Consider the following 10,262-nt stretch of genomic DNA (forward strand, 5'->3'; position numbering starts at 1 on the left):
GGGGCGTGTTAGAACGAGCCGTTTTAGGTAGGTGTGGCTGACTCTTAACTTTTATAAAGAATATCTCTTTGGATTTGAGACTTTAGTCTTTGCAACTTTACAGATCTTCTTTGTGCACCAAGAGCTTGTAACACTCCAAAGAGAAAGGAAAAATTGAAATCATATGACCCCTTTAATGACAAAGTCAAAAAATTATGAATTTAGACATTTGTAGTGGATGCGCATGATCACATATTTGAATGACAGCGAAGAGTGCACAATAATTCATCTTTAAACTAAACTGCAGATCTCATGTTATGAGAAAAATATTTTTTAGCGAGAACAATTATCAGTGATGTGCACTTACTTCGATATTATGGCAGACACTGCTGGATTTGGTGGTCGAAAGGTCCATTCTTCAGTTTGAAAAGGACCAATGATAATATCTTACTGTACAACCGCAGCTGCACGGAGGAGTTGATGTCGTGTGAAGGCATCTCCACAACATTATGAAAAACACAACTGTATTTGAAGGATACAACTTGAAGAATACGGTAAGATTTGCACGTTTCCTTTTTAAAAACATACTGAAATACTTTAGACGCGGAGCAAAGGTGGAGTGGTGTTTCTTTTCTTTTTTTTTTGAGCGAGGAGTGGAGCGGGAATTGGGGAACCAGGAGCGGATTATTAAATGCTCAGAGGGTGGAGGGGAAATTGTTCTGACCGGCATTAGGGGGGCCTACAACTTGTGATTCGCGGATTTGCGTTATGCCACTGTGTCCAGCAGCTCCGCCTCTGCCCAAGGACCCCACATCTGTGTCCATCCCTGGTTCTGCGTTCACCAACTCTGCCTCTGCGCCCAGTGACCCCAACTCTTTGTGTAACGAGCCCACCTCTGCACCCATCGACCCTGCCTTTACAGTCAATATTTCAAATGTATTTTACATGCCAATAAAAAGAAAGCAGAGACAAACACATAATGGTAATTATTTTTCCAGTTTCACTGTACAGTAAATTGCCCAGTTATATTATTGTTAGGTAGTTAAGTACATGGAAATATCAGTAGCATAAATCAGTTTCTTTATTCCTTGTGCTGTTTAGCTTGAAAATGGCTTGAAGTTTAATGATGTAGAATAGATATTGATACATTTTTGTCTGTCTGTTCTTTAAGGGGAAGAAAATAATATTTTTTTTTGTTGGCAGCCTTGGACATCCTGGTAAGTACATACATATATTTGGTAGCTTATTTAACCTTGTTGTTTCCTAAGAAATTGTGCTTATCCATGAACTTTACGGTCATTTTGACCTGAATTTATACCTGTAATAATATAAAAAATCATGTTAGTTTGAAAGGTAAAGAACGTTTGTTGTCCGTATGTCATGCCTGCTTCATTTTTCTTTTCTTTTTAGTTTTACAAACTAAAAACAAGAAAGAACAAGCTATTTTTTTTTCATTATTATGTATAAATTGGTATTCATTTCCACACACGCTTGACACCATCTGAACCAAATAAGTTTATCTTGGTCTCATCAGACCACATGACATGGTTCCAGTAATCCATGTCCTTAGCCCGCAAACAGTTTGCTGAAGACAAGCAGACTTTCTTGTGCAACATCTTTAGAAGAGGCTTCCTTCTGGGACGACAGCCATGCAGACCAATTTGATGCAGTGTGCGGCGTATGGTCTGAGCACTGACAGGCTGACCCCCCACCCCTTCAACCTCTGCAGCAATGCTGGCAGCACTAATACGTCTATTTCCCAAACACAACCTCTGGATATGACGCTGAGCACGTGCAATCAACTTCTTTGGTCGACCATGGCGAGGCCTGTTCTGAGTGGAACTTGTCCTGTTAAACCGCTGTATGGTCTTGGCCACCATGCTGCAGCTCAGTTTCAGGGTCTTGGCAATCTTCTTATAGCCTACGCCATCTTTATGTAGAGCAACAATTCTTTTTTTCAGATCCTCAGAGAGTTCTTTGCCATGAGGTGCCATGTTGAACTTCCAGTGACCAGTATGAGAGAGTGATTGCAATAATACCAAATTTAACACACCTGCTCCCCATTCACGCCTGAGACTTTGTAACACTAATGAGTCACATGACACCAGGGAGAGAAAATGGCTAATTGGGCCCAATTTGGACATTTTCACATAGGGGTGTACTCACTTTCGTGGCCAGCGGTTTAGACATTAATGGCTGTGTGTTGAGTTATTTTTAGGGGACAGCAAATTTACACTCTTATACAAACTGTACACACACTACTTTACATTGTAACAAAGTGTCATTTCTTCAGTGTTGTCACATGAAAAGATATAATAAAATATTTACAAAAATGTGAGGGGTGTACTCACTTCTGTGAGATACTGTAAATGTAAAGACCATCCAGCCTGTGAGGACTGCGCTAGTCTGGGACACTGTGTTTACGTGTTCCCTGTTGTTTCCAGCCTAGTCCAGCCATAGTCAGTCATGTTTACCGCCATGAGGTAGTTTTTATTTTTATTGTTAATAAATGTTGATCAACTCTACATCGAGTCCTCGCCTCATCTTTTTACCCATCCCTGACCAAACGCGATTTCAACCAAGGGGGACTTTTAAACTGGTCCATGCCCTGAGCACCACTACTTCACAATCCGGCCTTGTCCAGAAAGCAGATTTATGTCTTTTCAATGTTAATATTTATTTTTACTTTGTTTCAGTTACAGTTCTACAAAACATTGCACATTAGAGTTTAAACACAACAGTTCACACAAATATACAGTTTTAAAGGTTAGAAAGTCACACATATTATATATTGAGTAAAACGGGCCATAACAGTGGCAAGCACAGACCTCCAGAAGGGCAGGGGAAAATCACGCTCTGAGGACAGGTGGGATTCCCCTCGAAGAAAATCTTATCCAATTTTGAACTTCAAATGATAACTTACAATATTTGAAACTGACGTATGGCCTGACTTACAGTTCATCTCAATTTAAATGTTTAATATGAGTCCACATACGCCACATTTATGATCACATATCTTATGACAGTAAAAAAAACTTTTTTTGGACTTTGCTTTCATGAGTGATATCCTTCAGTTCAAGATTTGTAAAAAAAAAAAAATCTGAAATATTTTACAAAACAAGCTAACACAAGTGACAACTCTGTTGATGGCAGCATGAGATGCTGGAGTAATTTTGCATTTAGTCTTTCGGACACTGGAAGAGTTTTTGAATGATATACTGATAATGTCATTCATTTGCAATATGATAGCTGCACAAGGTTTATTTCCATTAAGCTAACAGAACATAGCTTGTGGTCACACACCAAATTATAATTCAATAAGCGTAAGAGTGACTTTCAACTGTCCTTGTCTTATGCAAACGCTAATATCAGTGACTGAATGTAAATGCAAAGTAATCACTTTGTGAGCTAGTTTTAAACATTAAAACTTCATGTTAAGCAGAAATACTGAACTAAACACAAAAACTAAATGCTCATTTTAAAATGCCCGGGAACCTGAGACAAAGAACGACTAGGCAAGTGATATTTTTCACCACTTAGTATTAAAAAGGTTTATTTTTTCCCCCTTGATTTGCTCATTAACCCAGAATGAGATTATGAGAGATGAGAATGAGAGTATATTAATACTAGGGTTGGGTATCGTTTGGGTTTTTTCCGATACCGGTGCCAAATCGATACTTTTAAAACGGTCCCAGTGCCTGAACCGATACTTATTAAAAAATAAATAAATAAAAATTCCCCCAAAAAATAATGGACTGGCTATTAGCACTATAAACACATGATGTCTGTTTCATTCATACTGGACGCCAGAGGGCGCCCTCGCACAGAAAATCCACATATCCAGTCACAGAAGTAGAGAACTCGTGACCCTCCAGGAAATCCCTTATATGGACAAAGTCATTTCTATTATATCTGTAACTGAGTAACAGAACATATAAACGTTTTGAATGATAAAACGAAGACAATAAACACTCGACTGTGACAATATAGTTTATCTGTGTTATTTAAGCCATCTCTGGTATTTTCATAATAGTTAAGTATATTTATAATAGGGTGACCAAATTTGAGTTTTCCAAAAAAAGGACAGTAGGGGGCGGGGCTTCACCTAACAGTATACTGTAGCAAGGTTTTTTGTTTGTTTGTTTGCTTGTTTTCTTTTTATTTATTATAAAAACAAAATAAGTAGAAAGAATAGAAAAGGAATAGGAAATGCTAGTGTTAGAGGGTCATTGTTAAATAAAAATAAAACAATTCAATAGAACAGAAAAAGAACAGATAATGCTAGTGTTAGAAGGTCATTATTTATAATAAATAAAATGAAAATTAGTGGAAAGAATAGAGAATGCAAGTGTTAGAGGCTATTTTTTCTTTATAAATAAAACAAATATTTAGAATAGAAATAGAATAGAGAGTGCAAATGTTAGAGGGTCAAGTTTTTTAAATAAAAAAAACAAGCAGATAAAATTAGAAGTAGCATTAGAATAGAGAGTGCCAGAGTTAGAGGGTCAAGTGAAGATGAAAGAGATGTGTTTTCAGCCGTTTCTTGAAAATATTAAGGACTCAGCTGCTTGGATTGAGCTGGGCAGGTCATTCCACCAGGAGGGAACAGTTAATGTAGAAGTCCATGAAAGTTTTATCATAGGTAGAATGCAAAATTCTTCAATACAATTTAATGTTTCAATACAAGCATTTCAGTCAAATGTAATTTAAGCAATATTTCAAACTTTTAAACTGTTGCCATGGGTTGATTTCCCAAAGTGGGTTAAAAGTAGCCCAATTCTGTGGAAAAAAACGACAAATATCTGATCTTGTAAGATGTGCTCCCTTTACACAGAGTGCGTGTGATAGCGAAATCGAAAGTGAAAGTAAACGGCGCAAACGCTCATTCAAAAATATTTAAATACACCGCATCCTGAGAGCGGCTCCAAGATGCATCAAAATTATATACAATATTAGAATGTTTAACACTAGAACTGCCAGAGGTCGCTGTATGCCTAAAAGCGCCAGCGGGTAAATTTTACCCACGCACATGACAGCAGTATTTATATGGCAAAAGAACATATTATTTCACTGTCTTCACAAAGAAGTCTTGAATGTCTAGAGTCATAAAATGATTATGTCTAGTCATCAACTATATTTTTATCCTGTTGTTTTATGTTCAAGACTTTTTAATGCAGGCTACACTAATCCAGAACGGTCAGTAGCCTAAGATAAAAATAAAAAAAGCCTGCACTGACAATGGAAATTAGAAGGTAGTAGCCTAAATAATGTAATGGTGGTGTAATATTATAATGTCATTAATCAATATATTAATATAACCCATACTATTTAAATTACTAAAATAGCCTATAGACAATAATGAGCAATAATTCACCACACTGCATAGGATGATGCAATGACAAATTCTAGCGCACAGCTTCACCTAAATATTTATTAATTTGTTTAGTTATATCATTTATAATTTAAAAAAGAGAGCAACACCATTAAACTTTGGGTAATCAAAAAATGGTTTTATTCATTACATCCTATAGATCTTCAGGAAATGGCCAGACTAGAATAGCAACACAGTAGCGAACAATAAACGATATGGCAAGAAAAAAATTTAATAATTAAACCAAAGTTTGACCAATTAGAGTAACATGAGGCTAAAACATGTAAATATGATATCTGGATCACTGTCAGATGAGCCATCAGATGCTGAGCCAGCCCAGGACGCATAACTTGCCATCAGACTCTCCATCACTCATGGCATTTAGTGTTTCTAATACCTACCTTCCATAAATCGCCTTTTTTAGTCATTTTGACTTTATTTATAAAACTGATAACCGCTAAATCAGTGAGTGAAAAGCGTTGCCTAGAAATGTACAATGTTAAAACATAAGCGGCAAGAAAATTACAGCGCGAAACTTCATGCATTATATAGCGGGTAAATTTGACCCGCTGGCGCTTATAGGTATAAATGCCCCGTTTTTTTATCTGGTTTTATCTCAATCATTTTTAACAACATTGGATTGTAAATTACATAATTTTAGTAAAAGTCAATGACTGGGAGACTTGAATGTTTTATTTTAAATCTGTCATGTTGTAACGCTTAGCCTAAATAAGGCGGGCTACACAAATAAAGTTTGTGCTGTTTACCTCTTAATAGTAGGTTTTGAAGGAATGCAGGCACAATAAATAACCACCAAGATAAATAATGAATGCCAACCCAGGGTGTATTTTACAAGAAGACAAAAAAAACGATATATACATTATATACAATCAATGTATGAGCATGTGTGCGTACTGTCCTTGAAAGTCAAATAGTATGAGTGTGTGTGTGTGTGTGTGTGTGTGTGTGTTCAGTTCGGCCTCACGAACTGAATTATATAAAGTCCGGGAGCACGTTGAGGAACAGCGCTGTCCTGTGAGGAAATCCAACTTAAATAGTCCCACCAACTTGACCATTCCACGCTGAGAATGCTGGGGAGAGGCCTGATCTCCAGGAAGTTCTCGCACTGCTCAATGAAGTTGGGCACTTCTGCAGTCTCGCAGGAATCGCCGAAAGAGGGGAACTCTATGCGGATGGGAGGACGAGCACAAAATGAGGATGAGCCAGCCAAAACTGAGGAGGTAAGCACATTAGGTGAGGGAGTATACACAGAAGGAGTTACATCATCAGTAGTATTTTGCACTGGATGAGTTGGACCTTTCTGTTTAGCATTAACCGGCATGGGGGTCTTTGGACAATAGACCGGAGAAATGTGGGAGGAAGTTGGTGAGTAGGTCTGTAATCTGGAGAGTGTGGGTGTACTGGTGAGTCTTCGTTTTTGCATTTGACTTTCCAATTTAGCATCTCTCCTCAGAAAACAATCAGTTACCGCCCTTTCTAATTTTTCCAGTAATTTTAGGAAATAGTCCTCCAACCCAGCCAAGCTAGCGTCCACGGCCTGCCTGAAACTGGTCTCCCGGTTTACTGTACTGTCTATTGACTGTTTAAAATCATGTTCTATATTTTGTACTCTTTTATTGAGGGCCAATAAATCCACCTTTACTTGTGCTATGTCTGCCTGCATTGTCTGTACTATTTCACCACTTAAAATATTGCTCCCTTCATCATCATCATCAGATTGATGTATAAAAATGTGTCAGAAATGTATAATGAGCTTATCATAGATGTTATTTCAGCAGTAGGATTGTGCCTGGTTACAAATGGGCCTGCTGTAAAATCCACATCTGGTTGTTCAACAATCTCTTGGTCATTTACAGGTATACTTGGATTATTGGTATTCACAGTGTTCACAGTATTAACATCAGTAACCCGGTCAGCATTTGTCACATCCATAATGATAATTATCCTAAAACCAAACAAACACAAGAAAAACAGATCCCCATACGGGCCACCAATATGTAACGCTCAGTCTAAATAAGGTGGGCTACACAAATAAAGTTTGTACTTTTTACCTCTTAATAGTGGGGTTTGAAGGAATGCAGGCACAATAAATAACCACCAAGATAAATAATGAATGCCAACCCAGAGTGTATTTTACAAGACAAAAAAAATGCAATGTATGAGCATGTGCGCGTACTGTCCATGAAAGTCAAATAGTATGAGTGTGTGTGTGTGTGTGTGTGTGTGTTTGTTCAGTTCGGCCTCACCGGTGAATTATATAAAGTCCGGGAGCACGTTGAGGAACAGCGCTGTCCTGTGAGGAAATCCAACTTAAATAGTCCCACCAACTTGACCATTCCACGCTGAGAATTCCACAATAGTCACAGCCAATAACAGCAGAACGTAAGAGACGATCGATCGTTGTATGTATCCCCCAGTGAGCACGTTGAGCGTAGCTCTTGAACGCCGCTAACCGGCTTCTTTTATCGGAAGTGTCAACTTATCTGATCCATGTGACAACACTCGACGGGGCAATACAAACAAAGAGACATAAATAACAGCTGTGACACATCAACAATCAAATTAGCATTTAATCAACAGCTTTATTAATATATCCCTCTTATGTGGCCGTGCTACAATGTACATTTGAAACATTCAAAGGGTTATAGTGTTAAAGGAGTGGACACGAAAATCGCGGGAGCGAAACACATGTTACGGGAGCAGGCGGCAGTGGTCAGAGATTCAGCGGGAGTGGGACTAAGAAAACAGCCGAATCCCGGACATTTTGGGCAATTAAGAAATCCCAGCCAAATGCATTTTTGTAGGTCCAAAAAGAGGACATGTCTGGGGAAAAAAGGACACATGGTCACCCTAATTTATAATCTATTGCTAATCGATGTATTCTTTTTAAAGTAGCCTATGGAACATATTTTCTGCCTCATTCTGTGACAAGAAGCCTCATCAGATCACAAAAGGAAGCATTTGACTGGTGTTGTGGAGTAAATATGTTATAATGTTCTCTTTTGTTGGACAACAGGTTTAGAAATGTGAATACAAGGGAGGTTTAGCTTTTATATATACACACAGGGCTTGACATTACCTGCCAAATGCGGGTGGATTTAAGCAGTGACGGGTAACACAGTCACTCCTACTAGCCACTTCGGCGGGCTGAATTATACAGTAACAGAGCTCGACATTAATGCTAATCTGGGACAAGCGGATTTTTTTGTAGGAGCACGTGAAAGAGAATTTTTCTTGCCTGACCGAACAACAAATCTGATTAAAACATCTAATTAGGGAAACATGGAAATCGAGAATGATTGATTTTATTAGGCTTTTGGTGTAAACGGTGATTAATAATGGATAATATTGACAGGAACAAGGTTGCACCAGTTGAGGCTTACGCAGCCTGTCTGTATGTGAAATAATCTTGTGGAGAAATCAAAACAAATTAACACAACTGCACACACAAGTAACATACTGTGGTAAAGTTTATATATTTTTAACATGTGTCACGACAAAGAACTCAGTTTTCCCGGAAAACCACAAAATTGACATTGATTTAGGCTAATACAAGAGTAGTTAATATACAGTACAATATTGTAAATGTTGACTGTTTTTGTCCAATTTGGTTAACGAAAATAGTTCCAAACAAAGATCACAGCAGAACAGTCACGCATCTCTGAGCAGCACACAGCGGTGTTTCGATATTGAATGATTCGCGTTTTTGAATTTTGAATCATTTTAGTCAATGATTCAGTGGTCCATTCACAAAGACAGACACTTGATTTATTCTTGAATGAATCAGCTGTCTGAACGAATCGTTTGCCTCAATGCCTCACTCATTAAAACAATCACTTGCTGCCACCTACTGGTGGTTTACTTCTATATTTAAAAGTACCTTTACGTTGCATTTTTTCCCAACATTTAATATTTCCATATAAAAAAAAAAACTGATTTAAAACACCAAGCTCATAACCTTATTTATGCTGTGATAATTTTGCAGTGTAAATGCATTCATGCTACATGTCAGCTTCATTAAACTGTCTGTGTAAATCTAAATGCCACTTCAGCTGCTTCTGTTTCTTCTGCAGTGGAAAGATCGTTTTTGTTAATACTGATTTCATTGGATTGGTAACAGTCCTGTAGTGTCTTATTATGTTAAGTGAAATTATTAATAAATTGTAAGAATTTGATATGAAAGATGATGCATGCCATTTAATACAGTAAAAACGACCTGAAAATCAGTTTAAATAAATTTAAGTATGCAGTAACTTTAGTCATATAAAACGTAATTTCCCAACAACAAAATGATGGCAGGTGAAAGTGGCTAGTAATTTAGGAAAACCACTTGCCACAGTGGCTGGTGAGCAAAAAAAAGTCAATGTCAAGCCGTGTATATATATATATATATGTTACATATTAGTTACAAACCACTGCTTAATTTAAATGAATGCTCATATTAAAGGGGTAAGCAACATAAAAAGGACACATGAAACAAAGTGCAATATTACAGACCACATTTATTATAATCCAAAAACATGCACACGTTCACGGATCACAACTCAAACATCTAAATCAATAAAGAGAAACTAGTAAACAAGAAAATAAATGTAAATTAACCTTACCCAAAATCACACCAAATTGTTGTTAAACTTAACAGATAAGAAGAGAAAATAAAATAAGATGAAATATTTTACAAAACAAGCTAACACAAGTGACAACTCTGTTGATGGCAGCATGAGATGCTGGAGTAATTTTGCATTTAGTCTTTCGGACACTGCAAGAGTTTTTGAATGATATACTGATAACATTTGCAATATGATAACTGCACAAGGTTTATTTCCATTAAGCTAACAGAACATAGCTTGTGGTCACACACCAAATTATAATTCAATAAGCGTAAGAGTGA

The 10,262-nt window shown here is 37.3% G+C and overlaps 1 long non-coding RNA gene across 1 annotated transcript in view; it reads right to left on the reverse strand.

Moving 5' to 3' along the window:
* The window catches only part of LOC107571193 (uncharacterized), a 22,740-nt gene extending 13,100 nt beyond the window's left edge, over window positions 1–9,640 (reverse strand). The window contains exon 1 of the long non-coding RNA XR_001607145.1: window positions 9,576–9,640. This is a non-coding gene — a long non-coding RNA (uncharacterized lncRNA). The remainder of the gene's footprint in view (window positions 1–9,575) is intronic.
* Window positions 9,641–10,262: the final 622 nt, after the last annotated feature.

The sequence above is a fragment of the Sinocyclocheilus grahami genome, unplaced genomic scaffold (genome assembly GCF_001515645.1).
Source record: "Sinocyclocheilus grahami isolate Dianchi unplaced genomic scaffold, SAMN03320097.WGS_v1.1 scaffold1562.1, whole genome shotgun sequence".
NCBI classification, from domain to species: domain Eukaryota; kingdom Metazoa; phylum Chordata; class Actinopteri; order Cypriniformes; family Cyprinidae; genus Sinocyclocheilus; species Sinocyclocheilus grahami.